At 44.1% G+C, this 13595-nt stretch overlaps 1 protein-coding gene across 1 annotated transcript in view; it reads right to left on the reverse strand.

Annotated features, from left to right (window-relative positions):
- The window catches only part of LOC102957303 (acyl-CoA oxidase like), a 114001-nt gene that overhangs the window by 20127 nt on the left and 80279 nt on the right, over nt 1–13595 (reverse strand). The gene's annotated exons all lie outside the window — the stretch shown is intronic.

The following is a 13595-nucleotide window of genomic DNA, read 5'->3' on the forward strand; positions in this document are numbered from 1 at the left end:
TCTAGTTTTCCTCCCACTTCCTGACCAATCTCTTGCATTCCCCCACCATGCCCTTTAGCTTATCCTTTAAACGTAGGCTTTTCCAGAGTCCCTCATGACTATTTCTTCCTGCACGATGTCACCTACTCTTCCCAGCTTCGGCCAATGCATCCCAGAGCCTCCCCACTCCTGCCTGATGCTTCTGCAAACTCATGCTTTCCTCCCTATACCTGTTCCTCCTCTGTGTTCTCCATTCTAAACCAGGGTGTTCCCTGGACTGCAAGCTAATTCTCATCACTTCCTTCCTTATAAACCATCAGTAGAGCCCCATTGCCAAAAAAAAATAATAATAATAAAATGCAAAATCTTTAACAAAGCAAGAAAAGCCCTCCATCATCTGATCCGAACCTGCTTCCCAGCTGCCTCCGATAGCCCCAGTTTATTAGATGGTTGCTATCCTGCCTCTCCATCCCAAGATCTTCTCTCTTCCCGGCTAAATGCCCCCAGATGTTCTAGTAGTTCCTAGCACGGCGTGGTGTCAAATCCTTTTACTATCCTGGGTATCGTCTCCAGACTGGCTCCATTTGTCTGGGTCTCGATTTACAAACCAAGTCCAGAAATCAACCTTACTCCAGGCAGTGAGCAGAACTATCCCCTCCAGTGTTCTGAAAATTATGCTTCTTAAAACCCAATGTGTTCTCCCCATGCCCACCCAGCTGGCCTCTAACTGCAGCATGGTAGCCAAGTCAGCTGTGCTCGTTACAAGCTTCAACGTGCTCCCAGGACACCAATGTCGGTGTAGGATCCTTTCAGGTCTCCACCCTGCTCTTCCAGCAGGACTGAAAACCCCTTAAGTGCAAGGACTTTTATTATGCTCTGTCCTCCACAACATACAATATGGTCATGTCTTTGGCCTGTATAGTAGACTAAAGCAAATAAATGAGAAGATTTGTAAGGTCATATATGAAAGTGGAGCTGTGTCAGAAGAAAGGCCGTCCTTAAACTAACTCCCCCATTTTTAAATTCCACTTACTTTAAAACCGGAGTATAGGCGCAGAGTATACTTTTGTATTAAGCGCCTCTTGTGATCTGATGCTCAGCGTTGTGCCACGACAAGGACAAAACTGTCCTCTAAATTTAGGAGATCTCTCATGGCAGGAGAAGGTATTATTTGGCTGACAAGAGGAGTTCTTTTAAAAGAAATGTCTGGAGTGTGCATTGAAACAAAGCGTAGATGAGATGCCAAATGCAAGAAAGAGAAAGCGCTGTGGTGAACCAGCCCCTTAGCGCCTTATACCATGACAGTTATTTATTCAAGCATGAAAACTGGGACATTGTTCTTACAATGCTAATTAGACAAAGAAATGAGATATGCAAATATTTTTAAAAAGTCTACTCACCACAACATTCTCATCAGATGAAAATTAATGAAGAAATCATGGCCCAATAGGGTCGCTTTGGTGCTAATGCCCATCACCCTGACTGCCTGACCTATGATGTCCCTGCCAACAAAAATCAAGTTTGAGTCTAAGATCATTCCCACAAACCTAGAGATAGACAGGATCTAATCCTCAGAATATCACCTGGGCCAAGTGGGCTCAAAGGTCAGAGTTTATCCAAGCAAGAGGCATGAAAGTTTCCAGAAATCTAAGATGCCACACTTTGTATATGTGTGTTTGTGTGGGTGTGTGTGTTTACTGAGAGAGGGGGGGTGCAAGTAAGTGAAGGTGGAGAGAGAGAGGGAGAGAAAAAGAGAGAGAGAGAGAGAGAAGTGGGTCTCATCAGAAGTGGGGCTCGTGTTCACAAGAAGTGGGGCTCGGGTTCACCCAAAGCAGGGCCTGTGCTCACCTGATGTGGGACTCGAACTCACAAACCGTGAGATCATGACCTGAGCTAAAGTCAGATGCTTAACCGACTGAGCCACCCAGGTGCCCTAAGCTGCTGCACTTTGGGTCCCCTTGTCTGACACTCCTTCTCCAGTGCAGCCTCAAAATAGAGGGTCTTTCAAGTAGCGACTGAATGGATAGAAAAACAAGATCTATGTATATGCCGCCTACTTCAGACCTAAAGACAGATACAGATTGAAGGTAAAGGAATGGAAAAAGATATTCCATGCAAATGTACGCAAAAAAAAAAAAAAAAAAAAAAAAAAAAAAGCTGGGGCAGCAACACATACTAGACACAACAAAACAGACTTTAAAACAAAGACTGTAAAAAGAGGTAATGAAAGGCATTGCTAATGATAAAGGGATCAGGCCAACAAGAGGATATAACAATTGTAAATATCCATGTACCCAAATAGGAGCACCTAAATATATATATAGCAAATATCCACAGACATCAAGGGAGAAATTGACAGTAATATAATAATAATAGGCACTTTAACACCCTACTTAAATCAATGGATAGAACATCCAGACGCAAAATCAATAAGGAAACAGTGGCTTTGAATGATACATTAGACTAGATGGACTTAAGAGATATATACAAAACATTCCCAAGCAAAAATAGCAGAATACACATTCTTTTAAAATGCACATGTAACATTCTCCAGGACAGATGACATGTTGGGCCACAAAACAAGTCTCAATAAATTTAAGAAGACAAATCATATCAAGCATCTTTTCTGACCACAACAGTAAAGAACTAGAAAGCAATTACAAGAAATAAACTGGAAAAGACACAAACATATGCAGATTAAACAACATGCTACTAAACAACTAATGGGTCAATGAAGAAATCAGAGAGGAAATTAAAAAAAAAAACAACTTTGAAACAAATGAAAATGAAAACACAGTGGTTCAAAATCTTTGGGATGTAACAAAAGCAGCTCTAAGAGGAAAATTTATAGCAATACAGGCCCATCTCAAGAAACAAAGATCAAATACACAATCTAACCTTACACCCAAAGGATGTAAAAGAAAAAGAAGAACAAAGATCACAGTTAGTAAAAGGAAGGAAATAATAAAGATTAGAATGAAAATAAATGAAATAGCGACTGAAAAAAATCAGTAGAAAAGATTAATGAAACTAAGAGCTGGTTCTTTGAAAAGATAAACAAAATCGATAAACCATTAGCCAGACTCATCAATAAGAAAAGAGAGAGGATGCAAATAAATAAAATCAGGAAGGAAAAAAAAAGAAGTTACTACTCACACTGCAGAAATACAAAAGATTAAGAGACAGCTACAAAAAAGTTTACACTAACAAACTGGACAGCCTAGAAGAAATGGATAAATTCCTAAAAACATGTATCTTCCAAGGCAGAATAAGGAAAAAATAGAAAATCTGAATAGATCAATTACTGGTAATGAAATTGAATCAGTAATCACAACACTCCCAACAAACAAAAGTCTGGGACCAGATGGCTTCACAAGTAAATTTTACCAAATATTTTAAGAAGATTTAATGGATTGAAAAGGAAGGAATGCTTCCAAATTCATTTTAAAAACCAGCATTACCCTGATACCAAAATCAGACAGAGGCACTACAAAAAAAAAAAAAAAAAAAAAAAGTAAAAGGAAATTATAGCCTAATATCCCTGATGAGCATAGATGCAAAAGTCATCAACAAAATATTAGCAAACTTAATTCAACAATACATTTGAGAGCGTTTACCACAATCAAGTGGGATTTATTCAGGAGACACGATGATTCAATATCTGCAATTAAGTCAATGTGATATACCACGATAACAAAATGAAGGATAAAAATCATATCATCTCAATAGACACAGGGGGAAAAAAAAACTTATGACAAGATTGAACAACCATTCATGATAAAAACTCCCAACAAAGTGGGCATAGGGGCGCCTGGCTGACTCAGTGGAGCGTGTGACTTTTAATCTCAGGGTCATGGATTCAAGCCCCACATTGGATGTAGAAGTTACTTAAAAAAATAAAAATCTTAAAAAAAAAAGTGGGTATAGAAGAAACACACTTCAACATACTAAAGGCCATATATGACAAATCCACAATAACATAATACTCAGAGGTAAAAAGCCAAAAGCTTTTTTTTTTTTTCTAAGACCAGAAACAAGACAAGGTTGTCCACTCTCATTACTTTTATTCAATGTCGCACTTGAAGTCCTAGACCCAGCCATAAGACAAGAAAAAGAAATTAAAAGGCATCCAAATTAGTAAGGAAGAAATAAAACTGTCCCTATTTGCAGATGACATGACACCACATCTAGAAAACCCTAAAGACCCCACCAAAAAACTTTTAGAACTAATACATGAATTCAGCTAAGTTAAAGGATACAAAATTAACATACAGAAACTTCTGTATATTGTTTCTCTACACTAATGACAAACTAGCAGAAAGAGAAATTAAGAAAATAACCCTGTTTACAATTGCAACAAAAAAATAAAATATCTAGGAATAATTTAATTTAAAAAATAAATTTAAGGAGGCGAGAGACATGTACTCTATAAACTATAAGACACTGAAGAAACAAACTGAAGAGGACACAAATAAATGGAACATACCCATAGAATGAAAGAATTAATAATGTGAAAATATCCATACTACCCAAAGCAATCTAAAGATTCAATTCAATCCCTATCAAAATAGCAACAGTATTTTCACAGAACTAGAACCAATATCTTAAAATTTGTATGCAACCACGAAAGACCCCAAACAGCCAGGGCAATCTCAAAAAAAAAGAAGAACAAAGCTGGAGAAATCACAAGCCCAGATTTCAAACAATACTACAAAGCTATATTAATCAAAACAGCATGGTACTGGCACAAAAATAAGATAGACACATAAATCAATAGAACAAAATACAGAACTGAGAAATAAACCCACACTTATATGGTCAATCGATATACAACAAAGAGGCAAGAATTTACAATGAGAAGGGGCACTTGGGTGGCTCAGTCGGTTAAGTGTCCAACTCTTGGTTTCGACTCAGGTCATGATCTCACAGTTCATGAGTTCGAGCCCCATGTCAGGCAATGCAAAGCCTGCTTGGGATCCTCTCTCTCCCTCTCTCTGCCCCTCCCCTGCTTGTGCTCTCTCTCTCTCAAAATAAATAAACTTAAAAAAAAAGAATATACGGTGGAAAAAAGACTATCTTTTATAAGTGGTGTTGAGAAAACTGGACAGCTACATGTAAAAGAATGAAACTAGACCCCTTTCTTATACCATACACAAAAATAAACTCAAAATGGATAGGGTCCTAAATGTGAGACCTAAACTATAAATTTCCCAAAGGGAAACATAGGCACTAAACTGTTGGACATTGGTCTTAGCAATATTTTTTTGGATCTGTCTCCCCAGACAAGGGCAACAAAAACAAAAATAAAAAACTGGGACTACATCAAACTAAAAAGCTGTTGCACAACAAAGGAAACCATCAACAAAACAAAAAGCCAACCCACTGAATGGGAGAGGCCATTTGCAAACAGTATTTCTGATAAGGGGTTAATATCCAAAGCGTATAAAGAATTCATACAACTCAACACCAAAGAAAACAAACAATCTGATTTAAAAATGGGCAGAAGACCTGAACAGACATTTCTCCAAAGAAGACATGCAGATGGCCAACAAAAACATGGAAAGATGCTCAACATCGCTCATCATCAGGGAAACACAAATCAAAACCACAATGAGATATCCTCCCACACCAGTCAAAATGGCTACTATCAAAAAGACAAAAAACATAAGTGTTTGCGAGAATGTGGAGAAAACGGAACCCTTACGCAAATTGGTGCAGCCACTATGGAAAACAGTATAGAGGTTCTTCAAAAAATTAGAAACAGAAATATGTGCGACCCGGTAATTCCGCTTCTGAGTATTTACCGGAAGAAAAAGAAAAACACTAATTCAAAAAGACATGTGCTATTGTTACAGCATTGTCTACCACAGCCAAGATATGAAAGCAACCTAAGAGTCCACTGATAGATGACCAGGCAAAGAAGATGTGGTACGTAAATACCACAATGGATTGATTCAGCCATGAAAAGGACGAAATCTTGCGATTCATGATGCGGACAGACCTAGGGGGTATTATGCTAAGTGAAATAAGTCGGACAGAGAAAGACGAATGGCGTCTTATTTCACTTACATATGGGATCCAAAAAACAAAACAAATGAACAAACAAAAAAAAATCAGAAAGACTCATTAAGGACAGAGAAAAAAAAAACTGGTGGTTGCCGGAGAGGAGGGGCAGGGGAGCACGACACAGGTGAGGGGGATTAAAAGTTACAAAATTCCAGTTATAAATAAGTCTCGGGCATGAAAAGTACAACATAGGGAAGATAGTCAGTGATATTGTAATAACTTTGCAGGGTGGCAGACGGTGGCCACACTTCCCGTTGAGTGCAGAGTAAAGTACGTAAATGTCAAATCACTGTGTTGTATACCTGAAGCTAATATACTATCGTATGTCAACTATACTTCAGGTAAAAAGAGAAAGATTTTTTATTTAAAAAAAAAAAATTTTTTTTTAACGTTTCTTTATTTTTGAGACAGAGAGAGACAGAGCATGAACAGGGGAGGGTCAGCGAGAGGGAGACACAGAATCTGAAACAGGCTCCAGGCTCTGAGCTGTCAGCACAGAGCCTGACGCGGGGCTCGAACTCACGGACCGTGAGATCATGACCTGAGCCGAAGTTGGACGCTTAACCGACCAAGCCACCCAGGTGCCCCAAGAGAAAGATTTTTTTAAAAGGGGGTCTTTGACAAGAGCTGTTCAAGAGGGACCCTCAAGCCATTCGAGGGCGAGGTGGGCACAACACTGCATTGCCCCACGTGAGCCGTGTGCCCTTGCCAAGCTACCTTAGCTCACAGGGCCTCTGTCTTCTCATCTGTAAAGTGGGAACCAGGGTAGAGCTGTCATGAGCGCTGGGTGAGAAAATGCACACGCAGCATCGCGCGTCTGGCCCGTCAGTGAGCAGTCAGCACATGGCAGCTCCCTTTCCCTGCTCCTGGACTTCCTTAGAGCAAAGATGCCGGCGAGGGGCTGGGGAGTCCCCGGGGCTGAATCAGCTCACAGATATTTATCGAGGGCCTCCTCGGCACCTGCTGCTGCGTGAGGCCCCCCGTCCTCTAGCAGCTGCCAGTCTAACTGCCAGATGGAGAAGCAGGCAACAGTTGACATCTGGGGCCCCACACGCGAGGTGCCGTGAGGGCTCCACGCAGGAAGGGCAGCTGCAAGGGCGGGGAAGTTTCCTGAGGAAAGGACAGCTACCCTTGGACAGAATGGCTGAATGGCAAAGGAGATGGGGAAGTCATGGGCAGAGCCCAGATGTTCCAAGGTGTGGCCCGTCGGAGGAACTTCAGTCGGATCTGTAGTGCTGAGTATGAGATCATTTCTGTCGCCCAGAAAGAATCCCCCTTAACCCAGCTCCTCCAGGCTGGGACCGGGGCCGTGCTCTGAAGCTTTAATCCTGTTACTCGGCCATCTCTAGAGAATGAGGGACCATCCCCAGACCTGTGCGTCATCTGCCCAGAATAGCACTCCAGTCACACTGACAATGTCGTCAGACCCATGAGGCTCACCCATGAGCAATCTGCAAGGGTGAGCCAGGGAGCAAGTGAGCTCTGCAGGAAATAAAAAAACCCCAAATAGTCTCTGCCTGTATAGACGCCTTCATGGACTGAATATACCCTGATGTGGGCAAGCTCCAGAGTTATAAAATGAAAGTCTGGTACACACACAGAAGAAATGGAGAATATCTGCTTTTAATTTTTTTAAAGATTCAGATCAGGGTCCACTGCCCTTAATTCATTTAAAATGCCACCAAATGACATGCATCTGATCTCCATGGAGCTGTCATCTGGACTGACTTCTTCTCCATCAAAGAAGCCTTCCCTTCATCCCTATATCCATCCATCCATCCATCCATCCATCCATCCATCCATCCATCCATCCATTCATTCACTATGTGCTTACTTAGTGCCAACCCCTGTCCTAAGTTCAGAGGGGACAACAGTGACCAAGAAGACACAGATCCTCCTCTCTTAAAGCTGACATTCCCAAAGACTGACCTCCCAGGTCAGGCACCCCAAGCAAGACCTACTTGCTTCTGAGTTTTCTGAGCAGCAAATAGAGGTGATTCCATAGAAGCCCTCAGGCACTCCACCCAGGGCCAACCTTGCAGGCAGGGAGTGTCCATTCTTCAGTTTACATCTTCCTGCTCCAGCCACACGTCTCCAAACTGTGATCAAGTCTCATCCAGAGGGATTCCCTACAACGCAGGCAGGATTTCCCCCTACCCTAAACCGTGTAATAATGTAGTAGGGCCACATATCCTCACAGGAGCAGGGGACTGTGCTTAAATATGGCCAACATCCCTCCCTTTTATGGTCCCTACATTGCGTTTTACAAGGCACCCCCACCTGGCTTTTATGCTAATTGAGAAATAAAGCAAGTAACAGCGGACACAGGCCAAAATGTCGCCTTTCTTATTGATTCAAGCCAGGCTAGAGGAAGCGGACTCGCTCATACCGCAGTCCAGCCTCAGACGCACTTGTCCATGCAGTCCCAGCAACACTAGACAGGAAGCCCTCCCCATGAGAAGGGGCCAGCCCTCAACACCAGCTCCTTGAGGAAGGGGGAAGGGGGACAGCAGGCCTCCAAAAATGCCAAGGTATTGATCTCCAGCTTTCCAGCGAGGTAGGTCACCGCACAACCCCTGTGGTAGTGTAAGTAAAGGGTAGAGTCAAGCCAGGTGTATATTTATAGGAAAATTTCTATTGGTGGGAGCAGAGGAGGCAACTCCTTCTTAACTCCCTGAATGAATTCAAGTCACGCAGTCACCAAAGCCAGACCTGCTGTCATCCTTGGTCTCTCACATCCAATCATCTCCAATATCCTCTCTATTCTGTCCTTCCCATAAACACCTTATTCTTTCCCTCACCCCTTCCATACCAACGGTGTATCATGTCTTACTTGGACCACTATCCTAGTCCCAACTCTGGACCCTTCACCCTCTCTATCTTGCACCCATCTGCCATGACAGTCTATCTAAAATGCATTTCTGGTCACGTTCTTACCCCGCATGCAACCCTTCCTTCGCAGGTTCTCCATGGCTCACGAGCCCTTTTCCATTATGGCCCCAGCTTACCCGCCAGCTTGGTTAGGGGGGTGGGTAACCACTATGACTTCTCAAGCAGGCCATACGAACTCTGGCCACACAGAGCCTTCTGTTCATCCACAATGGGCTTCATTGGTTTACCCCCCTGTGCCTTCATGCATGGTCTCCCCTCTGCCTGGAATGTTCTTCCTCCACTTTATTTCCCAAGCAGTTTCTACTTATCCTTGAAAAGTCAGTGTAAAGTCTTTGGGGGAACACTCCTCTGAATGGCTTACGCTAATCCTGGTGGCCCTTGGCCTGATCCTGCTAATAACCCCATCTTAGCACTAACCTCACATTGATTGTAATTGATGAGTTCCAGTCTCTCTGCCCCCCAACCCTCTCTCTCTCTACTTGATCCCAACTGACCCTGTAGGGGAAAAAAACTGAGAATTTAGAGAAGAGAACTCTGAAAAAAATCTCCAACTGATCTCTATAGAGAGATTACAGAATTACTGCATCTAAAAAACAAAAACATATACCTATAGAAAATGAATAGTTAAGAGAAAGAGCTCTTAAAAATTAAAAATAATTACACAGGGGCACCTGGGTGGCTCAGTTAAGTGTCCGACTTCAGCTCAGGTCATGATCTCGTGGTTCATGGGTTCAAGCCCACATCAGGCTCTGTGCTGACAGCTCAGAGCCTGGAGCCTGCTTCAGATTCTGTGTCTCCCTCTCTCTCTGCCCCTCCCCACTCGTGCTCTCTCTCTCTCTCTCTCTCTCTCTCTCTCTCTCTTTGCCTCTGTCTCTCTCTCTCTCAAAAGTATAAACATTTAAAAAAATAAAATAAAATAAAAATAAAAATCATCCCACTGAACTGAGCTCAGAGTTGTACACACTCAACAAATGTTCACTATGAATGGACCTTTGGCCCATAAAAGAAGGACACTGGATACAAAGGCTGGGTCAGCCTGTCTCCCCTCCCCAGTCCTGCTCCCAGCACACAGACAGATGGATGCTCAGGACCACTGTGACACACGGCGATCATGCAAAGTAGACAGTGCCGCTAAAAAACAAATCAGGTCCCAGGCCACAGTGGAGAAAGAAGCCGGGATTCTGGCCCAGCCGCTAACCATTTGGCATCTGCCAGATCCCAGTCTCAGTGGAACTGCCACGTTTTTAAATGGAGACGAATTCCTTTTTTAATTTTTGGTTTGGTTTGGTTAACCAAAGCAAATACGATCGTGCGCCAAAGTGGTCCCAGAGTGTCGGTGAGCAGGGTCCGGGCCGGGCTCACAGAACTCCTTGCTTGAGGATTGAAAAAGCCATCCCGGTGCGGGCAAAGGGCAGGACCCCAGCGGCGGGCTGCCGCCTTGTGAGGCCCGGTAGACCCAGCGCGAGCTGTTACCATTTTTCCATGTCTCCGTTTTCTCATCTGGAAGACGGGGATGGTGACGGCACCCATCTCACAGGGCTGCCGTGACAACTAAAGGAGTGACGACGTATAAAACGCTCAGGGAGGCACTCAGTACGTGGAGTTATTATCTGGTGACGGCTTGAGCTCCTGTCGCCTTTTTCTCTGAGAGCCTACCAACGCACAGATTCATCCACAGGGACGGAAGAATGGAGTTAATGAAATGTGGAGGAAGGAAAAGGTACGGAGGCCTGCACGGGCATTTGTGCTACACGGAGTATCAAGTTTCCGGTAGACAAGCTCCTAAGGACAGCAAGCCAGCCGTTCATCATCCACACTTGACCTCCTGGCTGGTGCAAATGATGCTCCCCGGAGACGGACAACAGGGCCGATGACGCTCCTCACAGCCGCAGCCTGGGCGCTCTTTCTACCTGTCCTAGGTGAGCGGGCTGCGAGAGCCGAGGAAGGCAAGCCCGAGGCAGGACCCGGGCTCAGAGCAGCTTGGAAGCAGTCTACACTGGCAACAGCGTCACCGCCGCTCTCAGCGCCGCCACGGCCACAGTGCAGGGTTTGAGGAGACTGGGGTTTCCTACAAGGTTTTCTCAGCCTCTGATGACTTAGTTCACGAGAGCTCTGTTCCTTGAAATGTTCTCAGAGTCACAGACATCTCACATTCCTTGGCCACATCAAAGGGGGAGGGATGCCCAAGGCTTTCCTCTCCTACGGCACGGAAAAACTCCATATACCACCTGCGCTCTCGGGCTGTCCACCTGCAGATGTGACCTGGAGACTTTGCTCAGTGCTGGAGGGCTGGAGGTCAACTTCTAGGTCTTTGTGCCTGAGAGACCCGGAGACCTCATTTAGAAATGGCTGCACCGGACTCTTATCTCTGAGGTCGCTTCCAACCATAAAAATCTCAGGGCTCTCCTTCTATGAAGGGTTATTCTCCATACCATCGCCACGCCCTCTCCCCTCCTGCCAGTGTAACCCCTGGAGGCCTCCTCACAGGGAGCCCCTCACAATGCTGAAGTATCTCAGTTCCCTGGCTACACCAGGAGCTCCCAGGGGGCACACACCTGCTCCCGGTCGGCTCCGCTCACTTACCCACAGCGTCTCATCCAACATGGGCTCACAGAATCGAAGTACATTCGAAACGGTAATTCTTTAAAATAACCACTTCAAAAATTCACGTCATGTGCTCCTTCTCTGTAGTTGTACTGGATCCTTAGCTCTTTGCTCTTTGGGGGAAAAGGCAGCAGATGTGCCTTTTAAAGAATCAATGTTTAAATTTCAGTTGTTAAAAATGCAAACTGCCATGGAAACACCACAGATAAAATTTTTCACCATTTTCACGCCCGCCCCAAATGCTGCAAACTTATTTTTTAAGACATTTGTGAGTCAAATTATATCCTGAAGAGTCATCCAGATAACTGCATCCTACATACAATCTTGGTCTTGAGCCAGACGGTTACTCAGCTGATGCACCCCCATTCTCCTTATATTGACCACTTTGTAATAATCAGCACTCATAGCTGACAAGGCGCTAAACTGATGAGAGCAACAAAATCCCAGCCTTTTCTTCCATACAAAAGCAAAGAAATAGATAAGAAAAATAATCTGCAAGTCATTATTGGTATTTGCTACCCTCTGGCGGTCAACCTGGGGAAGAAGTTTCTACACCAGAAAACTGGAAACTATTTCACAGATGGCCCCTCTGAGGCTCACCCAGCTCAAACCCTTTATCCATCCCATGGGTCTTCCCCGGCATTGGAACAAGTCCTGCTACTCTGCCCCTTACACCTGTGTATGTATGTGTGAGGACGCTAGAGAAAGAATAATGCCAACCTGAGTAGAACGAGATGAGCAATGTGAATCTACTTCCTCAAAGCATACACGTCTAAAAAGACAAGTATACAACTGACACAGGATGAGCTCCATTTTCAGTGCTCCAACTCTCTGTGATACCAAATGACTGGCCACATCACAAAAGTGTCAACGGAATAAACATCAGTCAACTTTGCCTCCTGAATTTCAATGATACACACACTTGTGAGCATCACACATTTTCAAGACATTACTCTAGGGAACCCATCTCCTCCCCTCACTCTACCCTCCATTATTCCATGCCTCTTGACAGGGCAGAAGTCTCAGTGCGATCATTGTCAGAGTACTTCCATTTCCATCCAATCCCATTCAGTTTAGTCCCCACCCCAAGCCCTCGTGGGTACAAGACCCTACAGAGATGCTTCTTAGTCCTTACTGTTGGGTGAGGGCCAGGCTCTGGAGGATGGTGTATGCCTCTGACTCCTCCTGACACACTCTTGCCTAGGGAGTTTTTCTAAAATATGGTATCCATTAGAAAGGTGACTGCTTTTCTTTAGAACATCCTATAGCTCCCCGTTAACTATGAAATCTTTCATGAATGGATCACCCTTGTGTTCAGAGTCTTTGAAGTGGGATGGGTGGGTAGATGGGTGAATGAATGGATGGATGGATGAATGGATGGGTGGATGGATGGATGGATGGATGGATGGATAGGTGAGTGGATCAGTGGATAAACAGATGGATGAATGGGTGAGCTGGATGGACAGATAGATGGACAGACAGATGGATGAATGGACAGGTGGGTCTATAGTGTGAAGATTGACAGGCTGATTGATGAGTGGATGGATGGATGGATAGATGGATGGAGAGGTGAGAGGAAGGAAGGAAGGAAGGAAGGAAGGAAGGAAGGAAGGAAGGAAGGAAGGATAAAAAGACTGCATGACTTTTAGTGCTCTACTAGGACCTACACTAAAGCTGAATAAAAAGACATAGTCTCTGCCCACTAAATGTTCTATTTATAATGATAAAAATAAGATCAAACTGAGTGACAAGAAGGAGAGGTAAACATAAAATGATTCCAGAAGAAAACTACAGTGGGTGACCTCCTAGCAAGAATTAAACAGACAAAAACTTGATATTATCATAGTGGTAGCCACAGAAATTGAGGTTATTAATTTTAGGGACTGAGGGAGCATCAACTCGGGGAAAAATGTCATAGCATCTGGTTCATGGCTGTCAGGGCAGGCAAACTGTCACACTCTGACACGAGCTGCCCAGCCCCAGCCCCAGCCAGTGACTAAAGCACACAGAGCCAGATGCAGGAGCCAGCACCAGGGTAAGAACACTCACATCCC

This window comes from Panthera tigris, chromosome A3, assembly GCF_018350195.1.
Source record: "Panthera tigris isolate Pti1 chromosome A3, P.tigris_Pti1_mat1.1, whole genome shotgun sequence".
Taxonomy (NCBI): Eukaryota; Metazoa; Chordata; class Mammalia; order Carnivora; family Felidae; genus Panthera; species Panthera tigris.